Below are 10,880 nucleotides of genomic sequence, written 5' to 3'. Positions count from 1 at the left end.
GACCTCAGGTGACTAGGGACTCTGAACTGAAACAATAAGTACCAAAAAAATATTCTTACCCTCAGCCAGAACCATAGGACTTAACGGACCTTATTGATCACTTAGTCCAACCCTCTTATTTTACAGAGGAAGAAACTGAGACTCACAAAGTTGAAGTGATGCACCCGTAATTGCATAGTCACCAAGTGTAGATGGAAGAAATTGAGCTCAGATCTTGCCTTCTCTGGGTCTGGATTTATTGTTTGCTCTGCCAAACTACTGGCCTTCTAATTAAAGGAATTGAGAAGTTAAGAATGAATCTCTTTCTGGGTGGAAACCTTGAACTATCTCACACGTGCTGGCTCCAGACCACAAGAGACAAGTGCAGGATGACATTCAATTTTCTTAGGTCATATAAGGTAGATTGGAGAGGTAATGCTTTAGATCGGGAAAGGGTTTAGCCTGAGAATCAGGTTTACTTCCAGCTCTAGCACCAATTTGGGCAGGTAGGGAACACAGTGGATAGAGAGCTGGAAGACTCATCTTCCTGAGTTCAAATCTGGCCTCTGACACTTACTAATTGTGTAACCCTGGGCAAATCACTTAAACTCCATTTGCCTCAGTTTCCTCATCCATAAAATGAGCTGGAGAAGGAAGTGGTAAATCACTACAGTATCTTTGCAAGAAAATCCCAAATGGGGTCATGAGGTGTTGGACATAAGTGACCAAAAACTAGCACTAATTGGTAACCATGAGTGACTGCTGTCCCTTCTCTGAGCCTCTATAAAATGAGGGCACTTGAGTAAACCATTCCCTAAGGTCCCTTTCAGTTCAGACATTCTAAGCTGAATTTTGGTAGGAGCAGGAGGCTGCTGGACCATTTACTTTTCCCCCACTCTCTGGATGCCAGAATCCTTGCCCAATCTTTAGCCTCTGGGGGATACTCACGCCCCCTATGGCCTGATGGAGGGAATGTTTGCCTTCTCTCCCAGGGATTTCACTACTTTATAAGCTTCTGTGATCTCTCAGCCACTTTGAGGGATGAAACCTCCTGGACCTTCCTGGACTGTGAGTCTTCTTTGTTCCCTGGAAATCATCTGCTTCCATTCCTAGTTACTTTCCTCCACTCTTCTGCTGCCATATCACACCTGGGAGTCCATTTCTGGGATCCATACTTCTTTACCTTCTATTTATACCTCCACACACTCCAGGACCACTAGAGCATGTTTCTAAAATCATTTTTCAAGTGGGAATAGCATTTTCAAATTCAGAGATAATGCATTAGGGAAAGGTTATTTGACATACTTACAAAACAAAACTGTTTCACAGCTCATCAGTGTTTACAAAATATTCACAGACTTAGCAAAGGTCTCCAGTTTTTGGGAGAGATCTTCAGTGGAAGGACTATGGCAGAATGAGAAAGTATAGATGGACTATAATGTGTGCCAGTGGAGGAAATACTCAAACTCAGAAGATTTAGAACTACTGAAATTTTGAATAATAACCAAACATGACTCAGTTCTAAACTAAGTAGCCCTCAAACTTCATAGAATCATAAAACTATAGATTTAGAGATGGAAAAAAAAAAACAAATAAAAAGAGTCCAGCCCAGTCAATCCCTGTTTTATAGACAAAGAAGTAATGCTGGAGAGGTGAAGGGACTTGCTGCTAGCACAGTTAAGCTGTTTATCTAGCTACTGCTTCCAGGGCCTAGCTTAATCTTCATGATTCTCTGTGAACCTGCTGATATCCATCTCCTTCCTGGGACTGAGGGGAGAATGGTCTTAGAAAGTCACAGAACTGGAAGGTCCCTTAGAAGATTATCTGGTGCAAACCTTTAAATTCATTTATAATCTGTGTTTTCTGAACTTGATTCAATTGAACAGGTTACATTTACGCAGCTCTTTACATTCTTACAGGCAGCTAGGTGGCCCATTGGATACAGTACCTGGCCTGCCATCAGGAAGACTCAGCTTGAAGAGTTCAGTTCTGGCCTCAAGGCACTTACTATCTGTGTGACTCTGGACAAGTCACTTAACCCCATTTGCCTCAGTTTCCTCATCTATGAAATGAACTGGAGAAGGAAATGGCAAACCACTCTAGTGTCTTTGCCAAAAAATCCCAAATGTGATCATGAAGAGTCTGAAATGACTGAACAGCAATTACGTTGTTAAAAGTTTTGTTTTATCTATTATCTCACTTGAGAATCATAGCAACCCTTTGAGACAAAGGATGTGTCTGTTTTATAGAGGAGAACCTGAGGCCCAGAAAAGTTACAGTAAGTGGTTGTTGGTGTTTTTCCCCAAGGTTGCACAGATGATAAATTATAACTGGATCTCGTGGCACACACCTCTTGTGTCTGCTACTCGGGAAGCTGAGACTGCTGGATCTCTTGGATTTAGCACTTCTGAGATACAATGGGTTACAGCCAATCAGAGTGTCTCCACTAAATCTGGCACTAACTTGGGGACCCTCAAGTGAGGGACCACCAGGTTGCTTAAGGAGGGGCAAACTGGGCCAGGTTGGAAAGAGAGCAAGTCAAAAATTCTTTGCCAAATCAGCAAGAGAATAAGCCATGAATGTCCACTGTATTTTCTGGGCAAAATAGGAAAGAAAGAAAGAAAAAAAGAAAGAAAGAAGGAAGGAAGGAAAGAAAGAAAGAAAGAGGAAGAAGGAAGGAAGGAAAGAAGGAAGGAGAGAAGCAGGGAAGGAAGGAAGAAAAGTTATTAGACCTTATAATTAAGTTTCTCTAAATCCAAATCTATTCCTGCTTTGAAAGGAAATATGACAGAGGAAATAGAGTGTGGTACTCAAAGTCCATAAAACCAGTTTTAAATCTTGTCTGCCTCATAAAACAGACCATACAGTAACTCATTTAACTTCTCTGAACCTCAATTTCCCTATTTGAAAAATGAGAATAATACCTTTATTCTCTACCTTATAGGGCTATTTTGAAGTACAAAAGGGATCATGTATTTCAAGTATTTTGCAAACCTTCAAGCATAATACAGATACATAGGACCTAGACATAAAGCTAAAAGGACTTTAGAGGCCATTGAATCTGATTCCCTCATTCCCAGAGGAGGAAAATGAGGTACAGGAAGGTGATAAATGGCAGAGATGAGATTTGAACACAGGATCTGTAATTCCAAATACTGAACCTTTTGGTTGCACCACATCTCCTCCTATAAATGTTAGTTTATGAAACCTGACACACAGCATCCTCTCCTTGTCCCCCACCTCCTACTTACAATGGACAGTCCAGTTCTTAGAATTTCTGAGAACTTAGACCAGCTCTGTTATGGGCCTGACAAATCGACTGCAGAAGAACTATGCTCCTTTGTGAGGTTCTGAATCATTTCTCAGAACCAGTATGTATTTAAGGCTATGACCAGCAGGGGGCATCAACAACTCAGGATATTGCTGCTTTCCTCACAGAATAAGAAACTCAGATATCAAAACTCGCAATATTGCCAAACCAAAGTCCTCTTCAAAACATCTCATTGACTAATAGCCACCCATACTCTAAAAGAGGACACACAGTGATGGTGAAATCACTGCTTTACCAGGTAAAAAAGGTATTTAAAATGTATTCTTTAACTACTTTTGGATCACTCTGATTATTAGACGTACCAGAATCATGTAATGATTTTTTCCAGTCATTAAGATGACACAGCTCATCCATGCCTATCCATCTTGTCTGATTCTCATTCATATCTTCCCTGCACTCATCATAGCGGGTATGCCCAAAGAGCTGGAGGTGTAACAAAAATATCGTAAACATTTAAACCAAACAGAACAAAGACAAAGATGAGAAAGAATACTACAGACAATGTCATTAATGAATATCAAGGCAAAAATGCCTAATAAAATTGTGTGTGTGTGTTCATCCTTCACTGCTGACAAAAACTACGCCATCAGAGAAATGACATGGCTCTTTGTTTTGAGGGAGGAAGGGCTGTGCAGGTCACCCGCCTCACTTCTCCTCCAGAGTCATCTGAATCCAGTGACCAGATATTCATCAGGATGACTGGAGATGACCCAGGATGAGGCAATTGGGGTTAAGTGACATGCCCAAGGTCACACAGCTAGTGAGTGTCAAGTGTCTGAGGTGAGATTTGAACTCAGGTTCTCCTGACTCCTGCACTGGTGCTCTATCCACTGCACCACCTAGCTGCCCCACCTAATAAAATATTTGCCAACAGGATGCAATATTCGATTGGGGTTGGGAAGGGAGGTTATCTATTGTGACCAAAAAAGAATTGATAAGTGGGATTAAAGGATGCTCTAATACCAAGCAAGAAAACAATGCAACTCAACAAAAGAAAAAATACGAAATGACATAATCATATAATCAGATGCAGAGAAGGTCTTATTTGTGTTGAATACATTAGGGATTATAGGAAGAGGATTTTAAATAACAATTAAAGTAAATATTTGAAACGACTAGCTAAAATAATATGCAACAGTGGAAGTTAGAAACAGTCTCATTTAAGAAGTGTTAAACAATGATGACTGCTCTTACCTCACTGATTAAACTAGTTTTGGTAACGTTAAAAAGAGCAATCACATATGAAAAAGAAAATTAAAGTATAATTGGAGGGAGAGGAATAGCCAGTGATGTCCTTAGAACAAGCTTGGAGTTGCCCTTCCTGGTGGGTTATACAGAACATACGCAGATATTTTCCAGCCTGCCTCTAATCCAAATATGTGTGGAGATGTTGTGGGCATGAGTGATCATAAGGGGGAGGTGGGGAGGGACTGTTACTACATGGTGATGAGGAGACTTCAGGTTGGCTATAGAGCTGGAGGAGCTGGACTCAAGAGGTACTGACCTGGACCTGAATCCACATACAAAAGGATCAATATACTCCTTCCTCAACCCTTTTAATCCTTTTCCTTCCTAGCTAGTAAGACGAGAGCTGCTATGAGCTGCCAAGTGGAGGAGGATCAGTGGTTGCCCTATATCTCAACTGGGTGAAATGTATCTGTGATCATGCAGCCTCTTTCGGTTTGTTGCTGTTGTTGCACTATTTGGTTTTGTTTGTGGATGTGTGTGAATGTATTTATTCTTTCCCTATCCCAGGTGAAAGATTATCCTGAAGAGGGAGTACCAAGTGACCAGCAAGACCAAGAAATCCATAAAAACCTTCAAAATTCCTACCAATAGCCACAGCCAGGAGCAGCAACCACAAAGTTCAGTGTAAAGCCACTGAGTTAGCTGAACATCCTGCTTGACCCAGCAGGAGTAGATTGCTTCATCAGCTAAGACATATCCTGCAAGTAGCCAGCCCACTGAGCAAGGAAGCTACTTGTTCACCACTGATACCATTTATCAGAAGCAAACTTTGTGAGGACTCTGCAGAAAGAAAGGAGTCTAGAGGCTAGGAACTATGAGATACTCCTTGGTCCCATGTACTCTCTACATATATTACTTCACTGTCTTTGTACTTTCAGATTGGGCCCTTTTCCCTCAAGGATCATACGTTTGCAAAGGGGAAGTATGCTCCCTAGCTTAAGTGGATTGTTTGGTGACTACTTCTTAGTAAATACACTTTTGTAAAATGCTAATAGTTTTCTGGTTGGTTGATATTGGGGAGCACATCAGATTGGGGTTTGTAAGAGTATCCTAAGCCCAAGCCCTTAAAATTACCCCTAGACTCTGAAGGGAGACATTACTCCCTTTGGAAGCCTAACCTGACAGTGCAGTGTAAGTTAGAAGAGTGAGCCCAGAAGTGCTATTATAAAACGGAATAAACACCCATAATAAAGAAGTTAAAATATATTTGCAAAGTGACATGATTGCATACTGGAAAATCTAAAAGAGCCAACAGAAAGTTAATGGGGCAATAAAGAACTTTAGTAAACTTTTGGGAAGCAAGGTAAACTAGGGGAAAAACCATTATCTATATCCTCTACACCACAGGTGTCAAACTCAGGCTATAGACAGAAGCGCCTATGACTCCTGAATGCAGAGCCAGATGAAAATGTAATTGAGAAATGTCCAACAAAATAAATATACAATGCAAGATACATCATGTTAATTTGTAATGTTCTAAGTCTGAGATGACCTAGAGGAGTCCATTCCATTGCAGCAAGAGCAGGAGAAGGGACAGGGATTGGCATGGGGATGGGGAAGACCAAAAAACCAGCCATGTGGGGGCTAGACACAGAGAAAGGACACAGAGAGGAGGGGATGGGCGACAAGGGGGGACCAGGGACAGGCAGACAATATCTGAGCACAGATAGAAGATAGACGTGTAGGGTGGACACAACAGCTGGGTCAAAGGGCTCCTGTGTAGGCTCTGGAGATCTCAAGTCGAGCCCCTGATCTGTGGTGGTGGTGGTGGTGGTGGTGGTGGTGGTTGTCTCTCCACATTTCAGCTCTCCTGCTTTCATTTTTTTCTTTTTTTTTGTAAGGGGCTATGAGTCCATGGAGCCCAAGCTGAGGGGCAGGAGCAGGGAGTTAGAGCACAGCACTGTAAAGATGACATGGGTGTTTTTATTGAAATGTGGATTTCTTTCAGAATTCTTTGTGTAAAGTTGAATATACATAATAAAAAATTGTTGTAAAGTGAAAACCATCCATACTAAAAAGAAGGAATTCAGTAGACAAATATCTTTTAAAATTATGATAAAACACATCATATTATTCCAATACAACAAGAATTTATTAAATATCTTCTAGGTACCAAGAAGTAGCTAGGTGGTGCAACAGGATCTGGAGTCAAGAAGACTCATCTTTCTGAATTCAAATCTAGCCTCAGATACTTACTAGCACGGTGACCCTGGGCAAGTCACTTCAGCCTGTTTGCCTCATCTGTAAAATAAGCTGAAGAAGAAAATGACAAACCACTCCAGTATCTTTGCCCAAAACAACCTCAAATGGAGTCACAAAGAGTCAGATATGACTGAGCAACCACAACAATGCACCAAGGCACTAAAGTTACAAGAACAAGATGAAATACAAAACCAGTTCTCAAGGAGCCCACATTTTACTGATGGGATATAATGGTACCTAGGTAATAAATGGAGGTAGCATGGTACCATGGAAAAAGCTTTGACATGGGAATCACAGTTCCTGGGTTCAAAACTTACCTCTGATACTATTTGTTTGACTTTGGGGATGTCATTTAACCTTTCAAGGCCTCAATTTCCTATCTACAGAATAGAGGAGTTAGAGTAGCTGACCTGTGAGGTTCCTTCCATCTCTACATTCTATAATTCTAAGTAGAAACTTAATTTGAGACAAGGAAGAGCCCTAACAAGGGAGTTGTATTACAAAGTGCTAACCCTGAAGTCAGAGGGCTTGAGTCTCAGTTTCTTTTCATCTCTAGCTCTATGATCCTATTTCTGGGGAGATAGGGAAGGCTTCCAAGAGACTTTTATAAAAATGACTTCAAAATGATCTAGACAGAAATCAAGGAAAAATTGAATAAATGGAAAGGCAACCTAGCAAATGTGATAGAAATGTCAATATTTCCTAAGCCAATTTACATATTTAATATGATACAAATAAAATACCAGTAGGTTATTACATAAAATTACATACAACCACAAGAAAACTCATATATAAACAGGTCAGAATATCAACAAAAAAATTATATGAAAGAAAACCAGCAGACAGAAATCATCTCTACTCAATAGCTCTCAAAACATACTACAAAAGCAATAATCATTTTTTTGAAAATTGTCTAGTTGTGGGAAAAGAATGAAGGATAGCTCAGTGGAATAGATTGTAGGACACAGAAATAGAACACCATGAGGATAAAAGCTTAATGTCTGATAAACTAACACTTCAAAAACTCTAGGGAATGAAATCATCATTCAGTAAAAACTGCTGGGAAAACTGGAGAGTGGTATGGATTTTTAAAAATGGGATTGAATTCATACCATACCTCATGCCACATACAACAATAAATGAAGCTGGATGAGTGGTCTAATTATTCTTTAATCATGAAAAATTGGAACACGGTCTCAGCTACAGATCTGAGGCACAATGAAACAAACAGAGGAAATTATTGGAGACAAAATTAACAAGTTTGATTTTTCAAAAGCAAAAGCAAAAGTATTTCCCCCTCCCTCCTCCAAACGAATATCTCAAATGAAAAGAAAAGAAAAACAGATTAGGATAATATTTGTAGTAAATAAGTCACAAAATGGCCTGGTATTCAGAAATATAAGGAATGAATACTAATCTAAAAGACTAATCATCCATACTTTACAATAGAATCAATAGCCAAAAACAGACAATTTTTTTAAAATTGCATTTTTTTATATTCTTTGTTTTCATATTAACTTTTATTCTGAATACCTCCCCTCACTCACCAAAATCTGCCTTGTAATGAAGATTGATAAAACATAGAAGGGAACCATTTAGTGAAAATAGCCAACACATGTCCTTGATAGTATGGTTAAATTGTACATCCAAAGTCATCTATCTCTGCAAAGTAAAGATAGGTACATTTTCTCAGCCTTGCCCTGGCACCATACCTGGTCATTATAACCATATTTCATTTTTTGCTGTCACCTTTGTTGTTTTTCTTGTCACTTATTCTGATGACCAGACAATTTTTGTAAAAGGTCAGGAAAACCATTAAAAACATCACAAAAAGGTGTTCATATTCCCTAATTATCAGAGAAGCTCAAGTCAAGAAAGTCTTAAAATAACACTTTACATTTTCTAAACTGGCTTTGCCAATAGCAAAAAGGACAAAATTCAACACTGTTGCACTGGAAGTGGATATGTAGATTTGTGCTAACATTTTAGTAAGTAATATGGCAATATACAATGAGTCACAAAATTGGCAATACCTTTCAACCCATTGGTATGACTTATCCTTTAAAAAAACCTATTTGCATAAAAATTTTTATACTCTATTCGTAATAGCAAAATATTGACAACAAACTATGTGATGGAAAACAACTAAATAAATTACAGCATTTTGATCTGTAATAAAAATATTTTTAAGTCATAAAATTATAAATATGGCACATACGAGGATATTTGTAAATATCATTAACAAGTGATGCAAAGTGAGATCAGCAGATCCAGAACTGCATGCATTTTTACTATAGTAAAAAAGAATGAAATCTATAAGCATTTATCAAATACTTACTGTGAGTGAGGCATTGTGGGAAGCACTGGAGATAGAAAGACAAAAGTGAAATAGGGCTTACCCTCAAGGAGCTCACATTTTAATGGGGAAGACAGCATGTACATGGATGAGTACATGGTCATTACAGACCATGTATGTATAGAATGAACAGGTATGTGATTATATGAAAAAACAAATATATGATAGAAGAGAGCGGTGGGGAAGGAAGGAGGAGGAAGAAAAGGAGGAGGGGAGGAAGGAAGGAAGGAAGGAAGGAAGGAAGGAAGGAAGGAAGGAAGGAAGGAAGGAAAGGAAAGGAAAGGAAAGGAAAGGAAAGGAAAGGAAAGGAAAGGAAAGGAAAGGAAAGGAAAGGAAAGGAAAGGAAAGGAAAGGAAAGGAAAGGAAAGGAAAGGAAAGGAAAGGAAAAAGAAAGAAAGAAGAGAAGGGGAGGAAGAAAAAAAGTAGAGAGGAATGGAGAGAGAGAGGGAGGAAAGCTAAAAGAAGTATATATAAACTTGAAAAATGTACAAAAAAAGTTTTAGTGTGCTTTGTGTTCATTCATTTGGTTCATATAGTTTAATGTCATGAGTAAGAAACTTGTATTGCTTATTTGGATATTCATATAATTGTTTTTGTTAAAAATTATTAAGCATATAACTAAACATTTAAAATGTATTATATCTTACTTTACAGAGGAAGCTGATGCCCAGAGAGAAGTGACTTGCCTAAGGTCACACAGTAAGTAGTGGAAGCAGTACTAAACCTAAGTCTCTTGATGAAGTCTGATATACTTTTAGCTACATAACTATGTCTAATCTCTGCATTAGAGTGAACCTGAACATCAAAGGTCATCTAGTTCAACTGATATAAAAATGCTCTCTACCACATGCCTCATTAGTGTTCCCTTAGCCTCCACTTAAACATATCCCCCCCTGCAAAAAAAAGGGAAACCTTCTGTTATCAGGCAGCTCTATCTATATTTTGGAGTTGCTGAATGCAATGGAAAAGCTAGAGCTGAATGAATATCCTGAAAAAATGACTTCTTCAGTGATTTAAATTGGTATGGACTGTTATGTTCATATTACTGCCTAATTCTATATTTTATTTTTTACATTTTTTATTAATGTCTTTGTTTTTTTACATCACATTCCCTTTGAGATATATGTAAGCCATTACCACCATTTCAATAAACCATCCTCTGCTGTAACAAAGAAAAACTGTGAAGCAAAAATAATTGATAATAGTGAATTGCATCTATACATGCAAGACACTGCACCTGTTGTCTCCCACTTCTCTAATAAGAGGAGGGAAACATATTTGTCTGTACTCTAAGACCAAGACAGGCCATTACGATTCAACTTTTTGCTTCCTTCTAGTATTTTTTAAAATTTACATTACTATAATCTTGAGGTTCTCTTGGACAGCCAGGAGATCAAATCAGTTAATAGTTAAAGAAATTAATCCAGACTGTTCACTAGGTCAAATACTGAATCGGAAGCTTAAATACTTTGGTCACATAATGAGAAGACAGGACTCATTGGAAAAGACTCTGATGTTGGGAAAGATTGAAGACAAAAGGAGAAGGGGATGGGAGAGGATTAGATATATAGATGGTGTCATGAAAGCAGTGAACATGAGCTTGGACAGACTTCAGGAGATGGTAAAGGATAGAAGGACCTGGTGTGCTATGGTTCATGGGGTCATGAAGAGTTGGACACAACTGAATGACTGAACAACAACAAAAATCATCATGTATAGTGCTCTACTTCACAGAAGAAGAGACTAAAATCCCAAGAATGGAAA

This window comes from Notamacropus eugenii, chromosome 1 (genome assembly GCF_028372415.1).
Source record: "Notamacropus eugenii isolate mMacEug1 chromosome 1, mMacEug1.pri_v2, whole genome shotgun sequence".
NCBI classification, from domain to species: Eukaryota; Metazoa; Chordata; class Mammalia; order Diprotodontia; family Macropodidae; genus Notamacropus; species Notamacropus eugenii.
Note: the sequence above shows the minus strand (reverse complement) of the source record.